The sequence below is a fragment of the Bos grunniens genome, chromosome 16, assembly GCF_055505025.1.
Source record: "Bos grunniens cultivar Pamir isolate PY7600 chromosome 16, Bosgru_T2T1.0, whole genome shotgun sequence".
Taxonomy (NCBI): domain Eukaryota; kingdom Metazoa; phylum Chordata; class Mammalia; order Artiodactyla; family Bovidae; genus Bos; species Bos grunniens.
Window position 1 is genome coordinate 23,278,678 of NC_141180.1, and position 24,094 is coordinate 23,302,771.

The window sequence follows — 24,094 nt, forward strand, 5'->3', positions numbered from 1 at the left end:
TCTTTCCAGATAAATGAAGCTCCTTACCACATGCTGCCTTAGCATCATATTCATTGCAGGCCCAGGACTATGAAGTCCCATAAACAAAGCAGAGAATTCCTGTAGATAACTATATCACTAAGAATTTGGCAGCAGGAAGGAGTAGTCATATGTGACAGATGAAAGAGGAAGCCTCAGACAATATGGAGGCCTCGAATGTTCCTGGCAAAGCCATCTGCAGTTATGAGTTCACCACCTCCTCCCAGTACCTCTTCCTGTACATAGGCAGAGTCTATGTAGTTAAACAGTCTTGTAATTTACGTAGAGGTAGTACATTCACACAGGAAATGCTTAGTAAATACTGCTTTAAGAATGAATGGATAATGGAAAAGTTGACTGGCCTTTAGATAGACACAGGAAGCTAACAAGAGTCATTCTTCCCCAGCCCCCGACACACCCCCCAGGCAAGAATTTTACTTATTCCTCTCAACTTCTACGTAATGCACTCAAATGGTACTCTCCTATGGAGAGTCTGAATTTTAAAGCCATGAGTTGCCCCATTCTAATCGCAGGCAAGTATCAAAAGTAGCTATGCTTTCATAAAAGGATAGATTATCTTCTCTTCTGTCTCTGCTGCTGCTGCTGCTAAGTCGCTTCAGTCATGTCCGACTCTGTGTGACCCCATAGATGGCAGCCCACCAGGCCCTGCTGTCCCTGGGATTCTCCAGGCAAGAACACTGGAGTGGGTTGCCATTTCCTCCTCCAATGCATGAAAGTGAAAAGTTAAAGTGAAGTCGCTCAGTCGTGTCTGACTCTTAGCGACCCCATGGACTGCAGCCTACCAGGCTCCTTCATCCATGGGATTTTCCAGGCAAGAGTACTGGAGTGGGGTGCCATTGCCTTTTCCCCTTCTGTCTCTAGTATAAATCAATAACTTGTGTTTTAAAAAAATAAATGTTCTTTTTAACAAAGGCAACTCCTCCCCAATCTAGTAATTCTACCAATTATACTTGCAAGTGAACACTAGGAGTAATAAAACGGTGATATTCTGGTTTTGTATTGAGAAAGTCAATTCCTAGGCAGGTTGATAAGAAGTCTAGAGGTCCCTGAGGAGAGAGAGGTCTGGGGTTCTTGAGGAGGAGGAAAAGACAAACTTTTTTTTTTTCCTCTACATTCATTTGTCTTAGTCACATAATTTTTTTTTTTTTAAGCCTGAAACTGATGATTACACAACAAAAAACTCAGTTTAAACTCTGTACTGCTGCTGAGGCTGCTAAGTCGCTTCAATCATGTCTGACTCTGTGCGACCCCATAGACGGCAGCCCACCAGGCTCCCTCGTCCCTGGGATTCTCCAGGCAAGAACACTGGAGTGGGTTGCTATTTCCTTCTCCAATGTATGAAAGTGAAAAGTGAAAGTGAAGTCGCTCAGTCGTGTCCGACTCTAGTGACCCCATGGACTGCAGCCCAACAGGGTCCTCCGTCCATGGGATTTTCCAGGCAAAAGTACTGGAGTGGGGTGCCATTGCCTTCTCCTGTACTGCTGCTGCTAAGTCACTTTAGTGTGTCCGACTCTTTGCAACCCCATGAATCGCAGCACGCCAGGCCTCCCTGTCCATCACCAACTCCCGAAGTTCACTCAAATTCCCATTCCTATTTGGAACCAGTCTATTGTTTCATGTCCAGTTCTAATTATTGCTTCCTGACCTTCTTGAGAAACCTGATAGAATGTATATTATGGGAGTGGGTTTGGTAGGATCTTTCTATTACTAAGTTCTAAGCCTATTATCCTAAAATGTAAATTGTGGGAGTGGGTCTGGTAAAATTTTCACAAACTTGGGACATTCTTTTGATTTACTGTAATAATTAATTAAAAAGTATATAACTCCATAGCTAACTCTAGTGAGGGGGGTATTCTCTGTCCCTCTTCTGATGTCTGTGTCAGATGATTTCTCTGTCCCTTTTATGTCCCCGTGCCAGGCTGCGACAGCACAGGAGCGGCCAAGAGGAGCTACCCCACGTCCGAGGTCAGGGGCAGTGGCCAAGAGGAGCAACCCCACCTCCAAGGAGCAGCGGCTGCAAGCAGGAGAGCCGAGAGGAGCTACTCCATGTTCAAGGTCGGGAGGGGCAACTTGTCCAAGATAAGGAGCAGCATCTGTGCTTTGCTGGAGCAGCCGTGAAGAAGCACCCCAGGTCCAAGGTAAGAGAAACCCAAGTAAGATAGTAGTTACTGTGCGAGGGCATCAGAGGGCAGACACACTGAAACCATACTCACAGAAAACTAGCCAATCTGATCACATGGACCACAGCCTTGTCTAACTCAATGAAACTAGCCATGCTGTGGGGCCACCCAAAATGGAAGGGTCATGGTGGAGAGGTCTGACAGAATGTGGTCCACTGGAGAAGGGAATGGCAAACCACTTCAGTATTCTTGCCTTGAGAACCCCATGAACAGTATGAAAGGGCAAAATGATAGGATACTGAAAGAGGAACTCCTGAGGTCAGTAAGTGCCCAATATGCTACTGGAGATCAGTGGAGAAATAGCTCCAGAAAGAATGAAGGGATGGAGCCAAAGCAAAAACAATACCAAGTTGTGGATGTGACTGGTGATAGAAGCAAGGTCCGATGCTGTAAAGAGCAATATTGCATAGGAACCTGGAACGTTAGGTCCATGAATCAAGGCAAATTGGAAGTGGTCAAACAGGAAATGGCAAGAGTGAATGTTGACATTCTAGGAATCAGCGAACTAAGATGGACTGGAATAGGTGAATTAACTCATATGACCATTATATCTACTACTGTGGGCAGAAATTCCTTAGAAGAAATGGAGTAGCCATCATGGTCAACAAGAGAGTCCAAAATGCAGTACTTGGATGCAATCTCAAAAACGACAGAATGATTTCTGTTCATTTCCAAGGCAAACCATTCAATATCACAGTGACCCAAGCCTATTCCCCAACCAGAAATGCTGAAGAAGCTGAAATTGAATGGTTCTATGAAGACCTACAAGACCTTTTAGAACTAAAACCCAAAAAAGATGTCCTTTTCATTATAGGGGACTAGAATGCAAAAGTAGGAAATCAGGAAACACCTGGAGTAACGGGCAAATTTGGCCTTGGAGTACGGAATGAAACAGGGCAAAGGCTAATAGAGTTTTGCCAAGAGAATACACTGTTCATAGCAAACACCCTCTTCCAACAACACAAGAGAAGACTCTACACGTGGACATCACCAGATAGTGAACACCTAAATCAGATTGATTATATTCTTTGCAGCCAAACATGGAGAAGTTCTATACAGTCAGCAAAAAAAAAGACTGGGAGCTGACTGTGGCTCAGATCATGAACTCCTTATTGCCAAATTCAGACTTAAATTGAAGAAAGTAGGGAAAACCACTAGACCATTCAGGTATGACCTAAATCAAATCTCTTATGATTATACAGTGGAAGTGAGAAATACATTTAAGGGACTAGATCTGATAGATAGAGTGCCTGATGAACTATGGAATGAGGTTCGTGACATTGTACAGGAGACAGGGATCAAGACCATCCCCATGGAAAAGAAATGCAAAAAAGCAAAATGGTTGTCTGGGGAGGCCTTACAAATAGCTGTGAAAAGAAGAGAAGTGAAAAGCAAAGGAGAAAAGGGAAGATATAAGCAACTGAATGCAGAGTTCCAAAGAATAGCAAGGAGAGATAAGAAAGCCTTCCTCAGCGATCAATGCAAACAGAGAGGAAAACAATATAACAGGAAAGACTAGAGATCTCTTCAAGAAAATTAGAGATACCAAGGGAATATTTCATGCAAAGATGGGCTCGATAAAGGACAGAAGTGGTATGGACCTAATGGAAGCAGAAGATATTAAGAAGAGGTGGCAAGAATACACAAAAGAACTGTACAAAAAAATATCTTCATGACTCAGATAATCACGATGGTGTGATCACTCACCTAGAGCCAGACATCCTGAAATGTGAAATTAAGTGGGTCTTAGAAAGCATCACTATGAACAAAGCTAGTGGAGGTGATGGAATTCCAGTGGAGCTACTTAAAATCCTGGAAGATGATGCTGTGAAAGTGCTGCACTCAATATGCCAGCACATTTGGAAAACTCAGCAGTGGCCACAGGACTGGAAAAGGTCAGTTTTCATTCCAGTTCCAAAGAAAGGCAATGCCAAAGAATGCTCAAACTGCCACACAATTGCACTCATCTCACATGCTAGTAAAGTAATGCTCAAAATTCTCCAAGCCAGGCTTCAGCAATATGTGAACCATGAACTTCCTGATGTTCAAGCTGGTTTTAGAAAAGGCAGAGGAACCAGAGATCAAATTGCCAACATCCGCTGGATCATGGAAAAAGCAAGAGAGTTACAGAAGAACATCTATTTCTGCTTTATTGACTATGCCAAAGCCTTTGACTGTGTGGATCACAATAAACTGTGGAAAATTCTGAAAGAGATGGGAATACCAGACCACCTGACATGCGTCTTGAGAAACCTGTATGCAGGTCAGGAAGCAACAGTTAGAACTGGACATGGAAAAAAAGACTGGTTCCAAATAGGAAAAGGAGTATATCAAGGCTGGGTATTGTTACCCTGCTTATTTAATTTATACGCAGAGTACATCATGAGAAATGCTGGGCTGGAAGAAGCACAAGCTGGAATCAAGATTGCCAGGAGAAATATCAATAACCTCAGATATGCAGATGACACCACCCTTATGGCAGAAAGTGAAGAGGAACTAAAAAGCCTCTTGATGAAAGTGAAAGAGGAGAGTGAAAAAGTTGGCTTAAAGCTCAATATTCAGAAAACAAAGATCATGGTATCTGGTCCCATCACTTCATGGGAAATAGATGGGGAAATGGTGGCAACAGTGGCTAACTTTATTTTTCTGGGCTCTAAAATCACTGCAGATGGTGATTGCAGCCATGGAATTAAAAGACGTTTACTCCTTCGGAGGAAAGTTATGACCATCCTAGATAGCATATTGAAAAGCAGAGACATTACTTTGCCAACAAAGGTCCGTCTAGTCAAGGCAATGGTTTTTCCAGTGGTCATGTATGGATGTGAGAGTTGGACTGTGAAGAAAGCTGAGCACCGAAGAATTGATGCTTTTGAACTGTGGTGTTGGAGAAGACTCTTGAGAGTCCCTTGGACTGCAAGGAGATCCAACCAGTCCATTCTGAAGGAAATCAGCCCTGGGTGTTCTTCAGAAGGAGTGATGTTAAAGCTGAAACTCCAGTACATTGGCCACCTGATGTGAAGAGTTGACTCATTGGAAAAGACTCTGATGCTGGGAGGGATTGGGGGCAGGAAGAGAAGGGGATGACAGAGGATGAGATGGCTGGATGGCATCACCAACTCAATGGACTTGAGTTTGAGTGAACTCGAGGAGTTGGTGATGGACAGGGAGGCCTGGCGTGCTGCAATTCATGAGGTTGCAGAGTCAGACACAACTGAGCGACTGAACTGAACTGAAGTGTGTCACTTGCCAAAATCTTATAATTGCAATTCTGAACATTTTAACTTATTATCCTTAGAACCTATATTCTAGTAGCAACAATTTAATTGTTTCTACTTAGTTAATCTCATTGTTTAGTCTCTGAGTTGTATATGACTCTTTTGCAACCCCGTAGGACATACTCCCACCAGGCTTCTCTGTCCACAGGATTTCCCAGGCAATAATCCTGGACTGGGTTGCCATTTCCTTCTCCAGAGGATCTTCCTGACCCAGAGATTGAACAACATCTCCTGCATTGGCAGGCAGATTCTTTACCACTCTGCCACCTGGGAAATCTATTTAACCCAAGATCAGATCAGACCAGTCACTCAATCGTGTCCGACTCTTTGTGACCCCATGAATCGCAGCGCAAGGCCTCCCTGTCCATCACCAACTCCCAGAGTTCACTCAGACGCACGTCCATCGAGTCAGTGATGCCATCCAGCCATCTCATCCTCATTTAACCCAAAGGAAGCTATTAAAATTATTATAATTATAGTGTGTCTAAGATTTTATCTCTAACTTCTTGACACACTACACAGAAGATGGAATTTTCTTATTAGTTCTGATTAATCTAAATTTTAGTAACTCTATTATTAATATAAAGGATTTATTGGCCAAGGGTATTAAAATAGTTCTAGTTGGGAGTTATAGGAAGTATATAGAGGTATTACTTTTTAAATGATTATGAAAGTAATGATTCTTTACTTTCATTTAATAAGATGTCCAAGCAGTATATGTGAAACCTCACTAGGTACCTGGACAACTGCATTTTACTTGCTATATTACCACTTTTCATATTTCATCTATAGGAAGAGGGTAAATAATTGGTGAAGCATTGCCTTGCACTCTTTCCAGGAAAAAAAGAAGCATACTTAACAAATAGCATTTTCTAATCCAATTACTGTGAACTGAACATGTGTATTCCCCACCACCTCCCAAATTCATTTACAGGAACCCTACTGTCTCATGTAATGATATTTGGAGACAGAGCCTTTTGGGAGGTTATTAGGTCATAAGGGTGGTGGCCTCATGATGGGATTAGTGTCCTTTTAAGAAGGACAGAGCTAGCCCCTCTCTCTGCTCTCCACTATCTGAGGATACAAGAAGACAAACATCTGCCAACCAAGAAGAGGATTCTCACTGGATACCAGATCTGCTAGTGCCTTCATATTAGATTTCCTTGCCTCCAGAACAGTGAGAGATTAATTTCTTTTGTTTAAGACACCCATTCACCTAGAGGGTAGGATGGGAGGAAGAAGGGAGGCTTGAAAGGGAGGGGGTATATATATAATTATGACTGATTCACCTTGCTGTTTGGCAGGAACCAAGACAACATTGTAAAGCATGTGCATGCATGCTAAATTGCTTCAGTCGAGTCCGACTCTGTGCGACCCTATGGACTGTAGGCTGCCAGGCTCCTCTGTCCATGGGGAATCTCCAAGCAAGAATGCTGGAGTAGGTAGCCATTTCCTCCTCCAGGGGATCTTTCTGACCCAGGGATTGAACCTCTGTCCCTTACGTCTCCTGCACTGGCAGGCAGGCTCTTTACTACTAACGCCACCTGGGAAGCCCTTGTAAAGCAATTGTCCTCTGATTTAAAAAAAAAAAAGAAGACACCCAGTTATGGTATTTTTGTTATAGCAGCCTAAACGAAGACATCACTATCCTCAACACTAGCTGTGGATCAGAATCACATGTGGTACTTTCACAAATACAGATTCTTGTGAAACCATGTTGAGAGCTGCTGATATTCTATATTTACAAAACAAGTCAAGCTTTTCCCTGCAGCTCAGTAGGTGGAAATGCAGAAGACAGAAGCTGGGGGTCTTAGAATTTCCACCAGTGGAAAAGCGTTAGAAAATTTGTTATTAATAAGTTAAGTCAGACAGGAAAGTGGAAATAGCATCTGAGATTCTTTTAAACCATTTATTTAAGGACTAATATCAGATCAAGTATTTTAGGTTTGTCTGAGGTCTCTACATAACCATAGTGCATTCTTGCTCATTAACTCTGGAAACTAGTGGAATGAAAGGCAGTTAAAACAAACAGGTGTCTGTTATGAAGTGTACTGATATAATGCTGTTAGAGAAGATGGTTAATTGGTTGTCTAGGACTGGTAATTAATTAGAGTTTTTATTATCTATAATTCAACTCATATTTAAGACTGCTGAAATGGAAATAAATGCCCCCTGTTCTCACTAAAAAATCTATTATTCCCAGAGAAGAAACTGTGGCCCTGAAGAACAGTATGCTGACATCTCTCTGAGAATCACTGCCAGCCACACCAATCTCTTTCATGAGATCACGAGTGTGTCCTTCTGGGGATTTTCAAAATTTCCAAGGACAAAGTAGATAAATGCTTCTAGCCCCTGCATTTTCTATATTCTCATAGTCTGTAGGGGTGAAAATCTGTTCCTCCAATCTGTGTGATATTGAATGGAAAAGTATCTGGTTCACTTCTACCTTGAGACTGAGTAGGCCAGACTACAGTTAGACCAGAATTGCAGTCTGTGCTCAGAAAAACACAGATTTACCCCAACGGTGAACCTCTGACCTGGAAGTGCTCTGCTTCACCCCCTGTAGCTGGTGGGAAGAGGATCCTGCTTTGTCGCTTGGGGCGGTCACCCCACGAAGCCTCAAAGGATTTGCATTTCCTCTCACTATCTTACTCCTTCTGGAAAAAGAAATTCCACTTGGAATTAGTCCTTTAGGCTCCTCAAACGTTTACTGAGCGTCTTATGCATGCCAGCCATATACATTCTTCTTAGTTTGGAAATAAAGGTAGTTTTTGCCCTTCAGGAGTTATAGTCTCATGGGAGAATGAGCAACATAGGAGATAATTTTAATATAATATCAGAACTAAGCACAAGAAATACATAAAACCCTCTGATGAAATAAGATGAAAAGACAACCCTCAGAATGGGAGAATATAATTGCAAATGAAGCAACTGACAGAAGATTAATTTCCAAAATATACAAGCAGCTCATGCAGCTCAATATCAGAAAAATGAACAGCCCAATCAAAAATTGGGCAGAAGACCTAAGCAACAGATGGTCAACAAACATGAAAAGATGCTCAACATCACCCATTATTAGAGAAATGCAAATCAAAACTATAATGAGGTATCACCTCACACCAGTCAGAATGGCCATCATCACTGGATGCTTGGGGCTAGTGCACTGGGACGACTCAGAGGGATGGTATGGGGAGGGAGGAGGGAGGAGGGTTTAGGATGGGGAACACATGTATACCTGTGGCGGATTTATTTTGATATTTGGCAAAACTAATACAATTATGTAAAGTTTAAAAATAAAATAAAATTTTAAAAAATCTACAAACAAAAACTGCTGGAGAGGGTGTGGAGAAAAGGGAATCTTTATTCACTGTTAATGGGAATATAAACTGATACAACCACAGTGGAAACCAGTATGGAAGTTCCTTAAGAAACTAGGAATAAAACTACCACAGGTATTGAAACTGTTAGTCACTCAGTTATGTCCAACTCTTTGCAAGCCCGTGGACTGTAGCTTGCCAGGCTCCTCTGTGGAATTCTCCAGGCAAGAATATTGGAGTGGGTAGCCATTCCATTCTCCAGAGGATCATCTCTACTCAGGGATCAAACCCAGGTCTCCCACATCACAGGCAGATTCTTTATTGTCTGAGCCACCAGGGAAGTCATATGACCCAGCAATCCTACTTCTGGGCATATACCCTGAAAGTAAAAGTGAAAAGTGAAAGTGAAGTTGCTCAGTTCTGTGCAACTCTTTGTGACCCCATGGCCTGTAGCCTACCAGGCTCCTCTGTCCATGGGATTTTCCAGGCAAGAGTACTGGAGTGGGTTGCCATTTCTTTCTCTGGGAGATCTTCCTGACCCAGGGATCCAACCTGGGTCTCCCACATTGTAGGCAGACGCTTTACTGTCTGAGCCACCAGGGAAGTTTCCTGAGAAAACCATAATTCAAAAAGACAATACTGGATGCTTGAGGCTAGTGCACTGGGACAACCCAGAGGGATGGTATGGGGAGGGAGGAGGGAGGAGGGTTCAGGATGGGGAACACATGTATACCTGTGGCAGATTCAGTTTGATATTTGGCAAAACTAATACAATTATGTAAAGTTTAAAAATAAAATAAAATTAATTTAAATGGCACATTAAAAAAAAAAAAAGACACGTGTACCCTGATGCTTATTGCAGCACTATTTACAATAGCCAGGACATGGAAGCAACCTAGATGTTCACTGACAGATGAATGGATAAAGAAGATGTGGTACATATATACAATGGAATATTCCTCAGTCATAAAAAAGAACAAAATGAGTCATTTGTAGTGATGTTGGTGAACCTAGAGTCTGTCACACAGAGTGAAGTAAGTCAGAAAGAGAACTATATATATATATATATATATATATACACACACACACATATATATATGGATTCTAGAAAATATATATGGAATCTAGAAAAATGATACTGATGAATCTATTTGCAGGACAGGAAAAGAGATGCAGATGTAGAGAACAGACTTGTAGACACAGTGGGAGAAGGAGCTGCTGCTGCTGCTACTGCTAAGTCGCTTCAGTCGTGTCCAACTCTGTGCGACCCCATAGACGTCTGGCAGCCCACCAGGCTCCCCCGTCCCTGGGAGAAGGAGAGGGTGGATCAAATTGAGAGAGTAGCATTGACATATGTACACCACCATGTGTGAAACAGACAGCCCCTGGGAAGCTGCTGCATCACACCGGAAGCCCAGGCTGGTGCTCTGTGATGACCTAGAGGGATGGGATGGGGGTGGGAAGGAGGCTCCAGCTGGGGTCGGGGATATACACATTTATAGAGCTGATTCATGCTGTTGTATAGCAAAAAGTAACAAAATTTTTTAAAATAAATAAATACATCAGTGAGCGAAAACAGAACCTAATTTCAACCCATAGTTCAGAGATGATTTCCTGAGGGAATGAGACCCAAACCTACTCTTGAAAAGTGTGTAAGAATTGGCCAGGAGAAAGAACGACAGATCATTTCACACAGTGGCAGGATGGAGAGCACCAGAGGTGAAACGTGTGAAGGTAGTTCTTGTAAACACAACTAGGGACTTGGACTGTATAAGTTAGGGAACACCTAGGGGCTTTCCTATTGCTGTCAACTGTCTCTGATATGCTTAGAGCACACAGATAAACTCTAGCCTGAAACACCACATGGTTGACCTTGCCTTGCACACTACTTCAACTTAAATTAAGAAAAATTTTCAAAGCCTGCGGATAGACAACTGCAGCACAAGGAAAACATGAACACAACAAGTTGCATGTAGTTAACTCACCCATGCACTTGTTGAATAAATATTTATGAAGCAACACTAGCTGCTTATGTCAGTATGCAGTGCTGGGGATATCTATAGTGATCAAATGGTTACTTGACATCAAAAGGAGTTGGTATAGGGAAGAATATAAACCTTAAATAAGTAGCTAAAATGAACAATGCTGACAGTTCGAAGTATAAATAGCTATGTGAACAGCAAATGAAGAAAATTCTTCATTAAAACATGGACATAATATGGCAAAATTCTCCCTAAAGTTACTAAATGTCAACTTTCCAGCACTGGCCTATTGTGGTAATAACTTCAGATCAGATCAGATCAGTCACTCAGTCGTGTCCAATTCTTTGCGATCCCGTGAATCGAAGCACGCCAGGCCTCCCTGTTCATCAACATCTCTGGAGTTCACTCAAATTCACATCCATCGAGTCAGTGATGCCATCCAGCCATCTCATGCTCTGTCGTACCCTTCTCCTCCTGCCCCCAATCCCTCCCAGCATCAGAGTCTTTTCCAATGAGTCAGCTCTTCTCATGAGGTGGCCAAAGTACTGGAGTTTCAGCTTTAGCATCATTCCTTCCAAAGAACACCCAGGGCTGATCTCCTTTAGAATGGACTGATTGGATCCCCTTGCAGTCCAAGGGACTCTCAAGAGTATTCTCCAACAACACAGTTCAAAAGCATCGATTCTTCAGTGCTCAGCTTTCCTCACAGTCCAACTCTCACATCCATACATGATCACAGGAAAAACCAGAGCCTTGACTAGACGGACCTTTGTTGGCAAAGTAATGTCTCTGCTTTGCAATATGCTATCTAGGTTGGTCATAACTTTCCTTCCAAGGAGCAAGTGTCTTTTAATTTCATGGCTGCAGTCACCATCTGCAGTGATTTTGGAGCCCAATAAAATAGTCTCTCACTGTTTCTACTGTTTCCCCATCTATTTCCCATGAAGTGATGGAACCGGATGCCATGATCTTCGTTTTCTGAATTTGAGCTTTAAGCCAATTTTTTCACTCTCCTCTTTCACTTTCATCAAGAGGCTTTTTAGTTCCTCTTCACTTTCTGCCATAAGGGTGGTGTCATCTGCATATCTGAGGTTATTGAGATTTCTCCCAGCAATCTTGATTCCAGCTTGTGCTTCTTCCAGCCCAGCATTTCTCATGATATACTCTGCATAGAAGTTAAATAAGCAGGGTGACAATACACAGCCTTGACATACTCCTTTTCCTATTTGGAACCAGTCTGTTGTTCCATGTCCAGTTCTAACTGTTGCTTCCTGACCTGCATACAGGTTTCTCAAGAGGCAGGTCAGGTGGTCTGGTATTCCCATCTTTTAGAATTTTCCACAGTTTATTGTGATCCACACAGTCAAAGGCTTTGGCATAGTCAATAAAGCAGAAATAGATGTTCTTCTGGAACTCTCTTGCTTTTTCCATGATCCAGCGGATGTTGGCAATTTGATCTCTGGTTCCTCTGCCTTTTCTAAAACCAGCTTGAACAGCAGGAAGTTCGTGGCTCATGTATTGCTGAAGCCTGGCTTGGAGAATTTTGAGCATTACTTTACTAGCGTGTGAGATGACTGCAATTGTGCAGTAGTTTGAGCATTCTTTGGCATTGCCTTTCTTTGGGATTGGAATGAAAACTGACCTTTTTCAGTCCTGTGGTCACTGCTGAGTTTTCCAAATGTACTGGCATATTGAGTGCAGCACTTTCACAGCATCATCTTTCAGGATTTGAAATAGCTCCACTGGAATTCCATCACCTCCACTAGCTTTGTTTGTAGTGATGCTTTCTAAGGCCCACTTGACTTCACATTCCAGGATGTCTGGCTGTAGGTGAGTGATCACAACATTGTGATTATCTTGGTCATGAAGATCTTCTCTGTACAGTTCTTCTGTGTATTCTTGCCATCTCTTCTTAATATCTTCTGCATCTGTTAGATCCATATCATTTCTGTCCTTTATCGAGCCCATCTTTGCATGAAATGTTCCCTTGGTATCTCTAATTTTCTTGAAGAGATCTCTAGTCTTTCCCATTCTGTTGTTTTCCTCTATTTCTTTGCATTGATCGCTGAAAAAGGCTTTCTTATCTCTTCTTGCTATTCTTTGGAACTCTGCATTCAGATGTTTATATCTTTCCTTTTCTCCTTTGCTTTTCACTTCTCTTCTTTTCACAGCTACTCGTATGACTTCCCTGGTGGCTCAGATGGTAAAGCGTCTGTCTAGAATGCGGGAGACCCGGGTTTGAGCCCTGGGTTGGGAAGATCCCCTGGAGAAGGAATTGGCAATCCACTCCAGTACTATTGCCTAGAAAATCCCATGGACAGAGGAGCCTGGTAGGCTACAGTCTATGGGGTCACAAAGAGTCAGACATGACTGAGCAATTTCACTTCATAACTTAATTTCAATCAAATCTGCCATGAAACTAAGGTTACCTTGATTACCAATCAGACTGTCCAGGAAGGTTAGGGAGACCCAAAACCAAAGAATTCCAAGAGATAAGTTCAGGCATTCCCAGATCAAGAATCCTTCCAATTCACTTAGAAACATTCACTGTAAAATTCCATAGAAACTACATTTATATTGAATATCCACTTTAGCTGAATCCTCTAAACTGTGATGTGGTGTTCTTTTGGTAAATATTTTTTCCCTTCACTCCTTATCATGTAATGATATCACCCATTTATACAGTACCTGAGCTTTCCAAAGCAATCTTGTACAAGTATCATTTAAATGGTAAAGCCTCCTGTGAGTTAGGCAGGATTATTATCATCACCAGTCTTATTATATAGATGAGGACACTGAGGTTCTGAGAGGTCAGGTTATCAGGCTGGGTGTAGAGTGTTCACTAGAAGCAAGGTGTCATAATTCAGAGCCCAGAACAGTTTTCAATGCTGGGGAAGACCATAGAGCATGATGATTACATGCATGAGTCAGTCAGAAGCTTAGGTCTCCAGTCTGAATATGGAGTCTCAGTCTCCAGCTTATGCTATATGACCTCAGAAAAATTACATCTTCTTGCTGAACCTCAGTTTACTCATTTGCAAATTATACCTGTAAAATAAAAATCTGTCTGCCACTGCTCTTCTCTTCAGCATTCTTCAACTACAAGTTGAGACTACAGACCTACTTCAAGACATTGTTGTGAGAATTAAATAACACATGTGAAAGATCTTGGCACAGTGCCTAATGCATACAAAGTGATTAATAAACCATATCTGTGATAACTAAAAGGAGTTTGATGATGAACTATCAAAGGGAAGAACAAATTAGATATAAAATTAGTGTTTTGCAGATACATGTTTAACAACTGGCTCTCTGAAGAAAACCAAGTGAATACTGATTTGTAACATTTGCTAGTTTCTATGGTGTAAAATTCTAATTTACTGACATCACTGAACATGGAGTTGGGGAGAGATGTGTACAGCTGGCTCTGATGAGCTAGGCTAAGTCAGTCCCACCACTAGAAAGACTCAAAAGGAAAGCAGACGCAAGCCACTATGTGTCCCCTTCACCCCATGCTATTAAAGTAGATGTAGCTGCTTTGTGGGCCATCAGATTTTTTACAGTTAAAAAGGGGTAAGTGTGAATTTGAGACTTACCATAAAGCTATAATAATCAGGATACTGTGGTATTGGTGAAAGAGCAGACAAATAGATCAGTGGAACAAAATAGAGAGCCCATCAGAGATCAGATCAGATCAGTTGCTCAGTCGTGTCCAACTCTTTGAGACCCCATGAATCGCAGCACGCCAGGCCTCCCTGTCCATCACCAACTCCCGGAGTTCACAGAGACTTATGTCCATCGAGTCAGTGATGCCATCCAGCCATCTCATGCTCTGTCGTACCCTTCTCCTCCTGCCCCCAATCCCTCCCAGCATCAGAGTCTTTTCCAATGAGTCAACTCTTCGCATGAGGTGGCCAAAGTACTGGAGTTTCAGCTTTAGCATCATTCCTTCCAAAGAACACCCAGGGCTAATCTCCTTAAGAATGGACTGGTTGGATCTCCTCGCAGTCCAAGGGATTCTCAAGAGTCTTCTCCAACAACACAGTTCAAAAGCATCGATTCTTCGGTGCTCAGCTTTCCTCACAGTCCAACTCTCACATCCATACATGACCACAGGAAAAACCATAGCCTTGACTAAACGAACCTTTGTTGGCAAAGTAATGTCTCTGCTTTTCAATGTGCTATCTAGGTTGGTCATAACTTTCCTTCCAAGGAGTAAGCGTCTTTTAATTTCATGGCTGCAATCACCATCTGTAATGATTTTGGAGCCCAGAAAAATAAAGTCTGACACTGTTTCCACTGTTTCCCCATCTATTTCCCATGAATTGATGGGACTGGATGCCATGATCTTCGTTTTCTGAATGTTGAGCTTTAAGCCAACGTATAACCAATTTATCTTTGACCAGGAGCAAACTAAGTACAATGGAGCAAAGATACTCTCTTCGACAAATGGTGTTGGAACATTCAGATATTCCCATAACAACAACAAAAAAAAGAATCTAGAAACAGACCTTATATTCTTCACCACAATTAACTCACAATGGGTCATTGACCTTATGTAAAAAGTAAAACAGCAAAACTTGTAGAAGATAACATATGAAAGAAAACCTAACTGACCTTCAGTATGATGATGCCTTTTAAAATACAACACCAAAACATGATCCATAAAAGAAATAGTTTATAACCTGGATGTCATTAAAATTAAATACTATTTTTTTCTTCTAAAGACATGGTATTGTCTCACAAGGACTAGAAGACAAGCTACACATTGGGAGAAAACATTTGCAAAAAGATATGTCTAACAAAGGATTGTTATCCAAAATATACAAAGAACCCTTGAAACTTAACAATAAGAAAGAAATGGTCCATTTTTAAAATGAGCTCAAAACTGTAACAATACCTCGCTAAATAAGGTACACAGATGGCAAAAAGGCATATGAAAAAATGTGCCAAGTCACATATCATCAGGGAAATCCAAATTAAAACAACAATCAGTTCAGTTCAGTTTCTCAGTCATGTCCGACTCCTTGCGACATCATGAATCACAGCAGGCAGGCCTCCCTGTCCATCACCAACTCCTGGAGTTCAACTCAGACTCATGTACATCGAGTCAGTGATGCCATCCAGCCATCTCATCCTCTGTTGTTCCCTTCTCCTCCTGCCCCCAATCCCTCCCAGCATCAAGGTCTTTTCCAATGAGTCAACTCTTCGCATGAGGGGGCCAAAGTATTGGAGTTTCAGCTTCACCATCAGTCCTTCCAAAGGACACCCAGGACTATTCTCCTTTAGAATGGACTGGTTGGATCTCCTTGCAGTCCAAGAGACTCTCAAGAGTCTTCTCCAATACCCCAGTTCAAAAGCATCGATTCTTTGGCACTCAGCTTTCTTCACAGTCCAACTCTCACATCCATACATGACCACTGGAAAAACCACAGCCTTGACTAGATGGACCTTTGTTGGCAAAGTAATGTCTCTGCTTTTCAATATGCTATCTATGTTGGTCATAACTTTCCTTCCAAGGAGTAAGCGTCTTTTAATTTCATGGCTGCAATCACCATCTGCAATGATTTTGGAGCCCAGAAAAATAAAGTCTGACACTGTTTCCACTGTTTCCCCATCTATTTCCCATGAAGTGATGGGGTCAGATGCCATGATCTTCATTTTCTCAATGTTGAGTTTTAAGCTAACTTTTTCAATCTCCTCTTTCACTTTCATCAAGAGGCTTTTGAGTTCCTCTTCACTTTCTGCCATAAGGGTGGTGTCATCTGCATATCTGAGGTTATTGATATTTCTCCTGGCAATCTTGAACCAAGCCTATGCCCCAACCAGTAATGCTGAAGAAGCTGAAGAAGAATTGTTCTACGAAGACCTATAAGACCTTTTAGAACTAACACCCAAAAAAGATGTCCTTTTCATTATAGGGGACTGAAATGCAAAAGTAGGAAGTCAAAAAACACCTAGAGTAACGGGAAAATTTGGCCTTGGAATACAGAATGAAGCAGGGCAAAGGCTAATAGAGTTTTGCCAAGAGAACACAGTGGTCATAGCAAACACCCTCTTCCAACAATACAAGAGAAGACTCTACACATGGACATCACCAGATGGTCAACACCGAAATCAGATTGATTATATTCTTTGCAGCCAAACATGGAGAAGCTATATAAAGTCAGCAAAAACAAGACCAGGAGCTGACTGTGGCTCAGATCATGAACTCCTTATTGCCAAATTCAGACTTAAATTGAAGAAAGTAGGGAAAACCACTAGACCATTCAGGTATGACCTAAATCAAATCCCTTATGATTATACAGTGGAAGTGAGAAATAGATTTAAGGGGCTAGATCTGATAGACAGAGTACCTGATGAACTATGGAATGAGGTTCATGACATTGTACAGAAGACAGGGATCAAGACCATCCCCATGGAAAAGAAATGCAAAAACGCAAAATGGCTGTCTGAGGAGGCCTTACAAATAGCTGTGAAAAGAAGAGAAGTGAAAAACAAAGGATAAAAGGGAAGATATAAGCAACTGAATGCAGAGTTCCAAAGAATAGCAAGTAGAGATAAGAAAACCTTCCTCAGCGATCAATACAAAGAAAAAGAGAAAACAACAATTAGAAACCACTAATGGTGAAGAATCTACCTGCAATGCAGGAGACTCCGGTTCAATCCCTGGGTTTAGAAGATCCCCTGGAGATCAGAATGGCTACCCACTCCAATATTCTTGCCAGGAAAATTCCGTGGACAGAGGAGCCTGGCAGGCTACAGTCAATCGGGTTGTAAAGAGTAGAACACAACTAAGCGACTAACACCATCACTTTCATACACCTAGTAGGAAGGTCAAAATACAGAACACTGACACCATCAAATGCTTCTCAAGATGTGGGGCAACAGAAACTCTCCTACATTGCTGGTGTAATACAAAACAATATAGCCTCTTTGGAAAACCATTTGGCATTTTCTTAAGAAACTAAACATACTCTTACCATACGATCCAGCAATCATTCTCCTTGGTATTCACCCAGAAAAAATTGTAATTCTATCCACACAAAAGCCTGCACATGGATATTTATAGCAACTTTATTATAATTGCCAAATCTCGAAAGCAACCAAGACATTCTACGGTAATTGAATGGCTACATTAACTATGATACATCCCGACAATACAATATTATTCAGTGCTAAAAATAAATGAGCTACCAACCCATGAAAAGCATGAAGGAAATGTCAATGCATTTAATTAAGGGAAAGAAGCCAATCTAAAAGAGCTAAATACTACATGATACCAACAATATGGTATTCTAGAAAGGGCAAAACTATGAAGACAATTAAAAGATTAGTGGTTGCCAGGGGTGAGGGGAGAGATATGAATAGGCAGAGCAAAGAGGATCTTTCAGACAGTGAAAATAATCTGTATGATATTATAATAACAGATACACATCATTATACTTTTGTCCAAACCCATAGAATGTACAGAACACAAGATTAAACTCTAAACTATGGTCTTTGGGTGATTATGATGCATCAGTATAGATTCATCCTAGGAAATTAAAAAAAAAGATTATTTTAGTAAGTGATGTTGATAATGGAGGAGGCAAAGCATGTGTATGGGCAAGGAATACATGGGAAATCTATGTATCTTCCTTCCAATTTTATTGCATACCTAAAACTGCTATTTTAAAAAAGTGTAAGTATTTTTAAAAGACACTGGGTGGGGGAAAAGGTAAATATTACTTCCACTCTGGGTTTTGAGCCTTAAAATTACCAGAGCACACAGCAACCAACTGCGCCTATAAAATAAAATCTGCCCATACCAGGGCTGCTCTTCATATCCTTCAACCATGAACTAGGATCACAGAAAAACCTGCACAGCTCATCCACAAGCCCTCAGGAGTGATCCTCAGCCCTGCTTCCTTAACTCTGCCAAGGAGAAGCAAGACGGACTCTGATAAAAAAGAAAAATTACCAATATCCTCATTTAGGAGATTTCTCAGTCTAGCAGAGTAAAGGCTTACAAAGCCAACACAGGCTAAGCCAACACAATGTACTTGATGAAACTGAGCTTATGCAATATTGAGATTTTATAACTTTGGACGTACATGTGACAGAAGCAAATATGTTATAACTGTTGTTTACTCATCAAAACCACATTCTTGGGAGGAACAGAGGGACCAGATCATCAACATAATTTATAAAATCACTCAGCACCAAACTGAACTACAAAAGCACATGAGTTAGAAAAATCAGATCAAGTGACGTAACTCAAAAAATGATCGTGGTACTGAAGCCAAACATGTGGGTCATGTCGTCTTAAAACTTTAAGAATCATTCTTTAATAGAGAAGCTGAATGAAATAAAAAAAAAGAAGACTCTTCTATACACTGCCAACAAAGACTAACTTCAGATATAAGGATATACACAGCCTAAAAGTGAAGGAATGAAAAAAGATATTCCATTCAAATGGAAACCAAAAGAAAATTGAAGCAGATGTACTGTTATCAAAAGAAAGAGACTTTAAAAAAAACACTGTAATAAAAGACAAAGAAGAGTCTCACATAATAATAAAGGGGTCAATTCAACAAGAGGATATTATATTTGTAAATGTTTATGCAATCAACATAGGAGCACCTAAATATATAAAGCAAATAATAGTAGACCTAGAGGGAGAAATAGACAGTAATACAATAATAGTAGAAGACTTAATACCCTACTTACATCAATGGATAGATCATCCAGACAGAAAATCAATGGTGAAACATTAGCTTTAAATGATACATTAAGCCAGATATACTTAATCATTATATATAAAACATTCCATTCAAAAGCAGCAGAATATACATTCTTAAGTGCTCACAAAACATTCTTCAGGGTGAATTATATGGCTATGAAATAAGTCTCAATAAATATAATACAGAAATCATATTATGCATCTTTTCTGACCATAATGATATAAAACTAAGTATCAATTACAAGAAAAAAAAATTTTTTTTCTTCACAAATATGTGAAGATCATGGCATCCAGTCCCATCACTTCATGGAAAATAGATGGGGAAACAGTGGAAACAGTGTCAGACTTTATCTTTTTGGGCTCCAAAATCACTGCAGATGGTGACTGCAGCCATGAAATTAAAAGACGCTTACTCCTTGGAAGGAAAGTTATGACCAACCTAGATAGCATATTGAAAAGCAGAGACATTACTTTGCCAACAAAGGTTTGTCTAGTCAAGGCTCTGGTTTTTCCAGTGGTCATGTATGGATGTGAGAGTTGGACTGTGAAGAAGGCTGAGCGCCAAAGAATTGATGCTTTTGAACTGTGGTGTTGGAGAAGACTCTTGAGAGTCCCTTGGACTGCAAGGAGATCCAACCAGTCCTTTCTGAAGGAGATCAGCCCTGGGATTTCTTTGGAAGGAATGATGCTAAAGCTGAAACTCCAGTACTTTGGCCACCTCATGCGAAGAGTTGACTCATTGGAAAAGACCCTGATGCTGGGAGGGATTGGGGGCAGGAGGAAAAGGGGACGACAGAGGGTGAGATGGCTGGATGGCATCACTGACTCGATGGATGTGCGTCTGAGTGAACTCCGGGAGTTGGTGATGGACAGGGAGGCCTGGCATGCTGCGATTCATGGGGTCACAAAGAGTCAGACACGACTGAGCGACTAAACTGAACTGATGTGGAGATTGAACAACATTCTACTGAATAATCAATGGGTAAACAAAGAAATCAAAGGAGAAATTTTAAAAATACCTTATGACAAATGAGAATGGAAATACAACACACCAAAATCTAAAACATGAAGCAAAAGAAATACTAAGAAAGATGTTCATAGTAATAAATGCCTCAAGAAACAGGAAAAAATCCCAAATAAACAACATACCCTGACACCTAAAGGAATTGTTTAACAAATTAAAAATATAATAAAGCAAGTCCAGAGTTGGTAAGAGGAAGGATATAACAAAGACCAGAGTGGAAGTAAATGAAATAGAAGCTAAAAGACAATAGAAAATATCAGTGAAACTAAGGGCAGTTTCTTTGAAAAGATAAACAAATATGACAAACCTTTATCTACACTCAGCAAAGAGAGAGAGAGGGCTCAATTAAAATCAGAAATTAAAAAATAAGAAGTTACAATTGATACCACAGAAATACAAAGGGTGGTAAGAGACTATTATGAACAATTATACACCAACACACTGGACAACCTAGAAGAAATGGATAAACTCCCAGAAACAAATGATCTTTCAAGTAGAAGAAATTTCATGAAGAAATAGTAGTTTTGAGTAGACAAGCTACTAGCAAGGATATTGAATTATAATCAAAAACCTCCCAACAAACAAAAGCCCAGGACCAGATGGCTTCTCTGATTAATTATACCACATATTAAAAAAAGATTTAATACAAATTTTCTCAAACACTTCCACAAAATTGAAGAGGAGGAGATACTTCCAAACTCATTTAATAAAACCAACATTACCATGATACCAAAAATAGACAAGAATACCACAAAAAAGAAGATTACAGGACAATACCCCTGATGTAAATAGAGGCAACAATTCTCAACAAAATATTAACAAAACAAATTTAACAACACATTTAAAAAAATCATACACCAGTGGGATTTATTCCAGAGATGCAAGAATGGTTCAACATCTGCAAATCAATCAGTGTGATACACCACATTAACAAAATGGAGGCTGAAAATCATGTGATCATCTCAACAGATGCAAAAAAGCATTTCACAAATTCAACCTCCATTTACAATAAAAACATTCAATAAAGTCAATATAGAGGAAATATACTTCAACACAATAAAGGTCACATATAACAAGTCCATACTTTTCACCAATAATATTCAAGGGTAAAAGGCTAACAGCTTTTCCTTAAATATCGAAACAAGACAAGGTTGTTCACTATTTCACTTTTATTTAACATAGTATTGGAAGTTCTAGCCAGAGCAGTTAGGAAGGAAAATGAAATAAGAGGCATCCAAACTGGAAAGGAAGAAGTAAATTGTCACTATTTGTGAATGACATGATTTTATATACAGAAAAATCCTAAAGATTACACCAAAAAATTGTTAGGACTAGCAAACAAATTCAGTAAAGTTGCAGGATACAATACCAATATGCAAAAATCTCTTGTGTTTATGCACACTATCAGAAAGAGAAGTTAAGACAACAAGGCATTTAGAATAGCATCAAGAAAAATAAAATACCTAGAAATAAATTTAGCCAAGGAGGTGAGAGATTAATTGATGAAAGAAATTGAATAGGACACATATAAATAGCAATATAGTTCATGCTTATGGGTTGGAAGAATTAATATTGCTAAAATGTATGTATTACCCAAAACAATCTACAGATTTGGTGTGACTCCTATCAAAATTGTTGGGCATTTTTCACAGAAATAGAACAAAAAACCCTAAAACTTGTATGGTTTAGGAATCCTAAGCCACAAAAGACCCCAAATAGCCAAAGTAATCTTGAGAAAAAATCAAACAAACTGGAGGCTTCATGCTCCCCGATTTCAAACTATTCTACCAAGCTATAGTAATCAAAAGAGAATTGCTATAAAAGTAGACATATGGATTAGTGAAACAGACTAGAGAGTCCAGAAATAAATCTGCTTGTATACGATCTATTGATTTGTGACACAAGAATCAAGAACACAATGGGAACAGGACTGTCTCTTAAAAAAAAAATTGCTGTTGTTTAGTCAGTAAGTTGTGTCTGATTCCTTTGCACACCCCATGGATTACAGCCTGCCAAGCTCTCTGTCCATAGGGTTTCCCAGGCAAGAATACTGGAGTGGGTTGCCATTTCCTTCTTCAGAGGATCTTTCTGACCCAGGGATCAAACCCACATTTCCTGCATTGTCAGGCAGATTATTTATCACTGAGCCACAAGTCTTCTTTTCAAAAAATGCTCTTGGGAAATCTGGATAGCACTTGTAAAGGATGAAAACAGCTATCTTACACACAAAAATTACCTCAAAATGGATTAAAGACTAGAATGTAAAACCTACAACCATAAAACGCCTAAAAGAAAAACAGAATATAAGCTCCTCAACCTTACTCTTGGCAGTGATTTTTTGGATCTGACTCCAAAAGTAAAGGCAATACAAGCAAAAATAAATGGGACTATATCAAACAAACAAACAAAAACCTTCTGCACAGCAAAGGAAACCATCAATAAAGTGAAAAGGCAACCTACCAAATAGTGAAAATACATGTAAATCTTATATGTGATTAGGGTCTAATATCCAAAATGTATAAAGAACTTGAACAATTCAATAGCAAAACAGAAGCCAAAAGAAATCTGGTTTCAAAAGTGGTAGAAGATGTGAACATATATATTTCCAATGAAGACATAGTGATGACCAACAGGTATTTTAAAAAATGTTCTACATCAATCATCACCAGGGAAATGCAAACCAAAATTGCAAAGAGATATCACCCTTCATCTGTCAGAATGCCTATTAACAAGAAGCTAAGAAATAACAAATGTGGGTGAGGATGTGGAGAAAAGGGAATCCCTCTGCACTGTTAGTGTGCACAAAAATTGTTGCAGCCACTATGAAAAACAGTAGGGAGTTTCCTCAAAATATTAAAACTAGAACTAACATATGAACCAACAATTCTACTTCTGGGTGTTTATCTGAAGAAAATGAAAACAGTAATTTGGCAAGATATGTGCACCTTCATGTTCATTGCAGCATTATTTATAATAGCCAAGATATGTAAACAACCTAAGTGTTTATCAGTGGATGAATGGATAAAAAGATGTGGTAAATAGACTCTATAGAATACTATTCATCCATAAAGCAGAATGAAATCTTGCCATTTGTGACAATGTAGCTGGATCTTGAGGATACCATGCTAAGTCAAATAAGCCAATAGTATAATAAATCATAATGTAAAAGTTTTATATATGTATTTATATGTTCTCTGAATCATTTTGCTATATACCAGAAACTAACACAACATTGTAAATCAATCACATTCTCATAAAAACATTTTTTTAAGTCATGCAGAGAGAAACAAATACTGTATGATTTCACTTACATGTGGAATCTACAAACCAAAACAAACCAACAAATAAAACTCATAGATACAGAGAACAGAATGGTGGTCACCAAAAGAGTAGGAGATTGAGGGGGTAGGTATAATAGGTAAAGGGGTTCAAGACGTCCAAACTTCCAGTAATAAAATAAGTAAGTCATGGGTATGTAATGTAGAAGATAGTGACTATAATCAATAATATTATAGTACATACTTGAAAGTTGCCAAAAAAGTAAATCTTACA

The 24,094-nt window shown here is 39.9% G+C and overlaps 1 protein-coding gene across 1 annotated transcript in view; it reads right to left on the reverse strand.

Annotated features, from left to right (window-relative positions):
- PAPPA2 (pappalysin 2) overlaps window positions 1-24,094 on the reverse strand; it is a 315,881-nt gene that overhangs the window by 267,591 nt on the left and 24,196 nt on the right. The gene's annotated exons all lie outside the window — the stretch shown is intronic.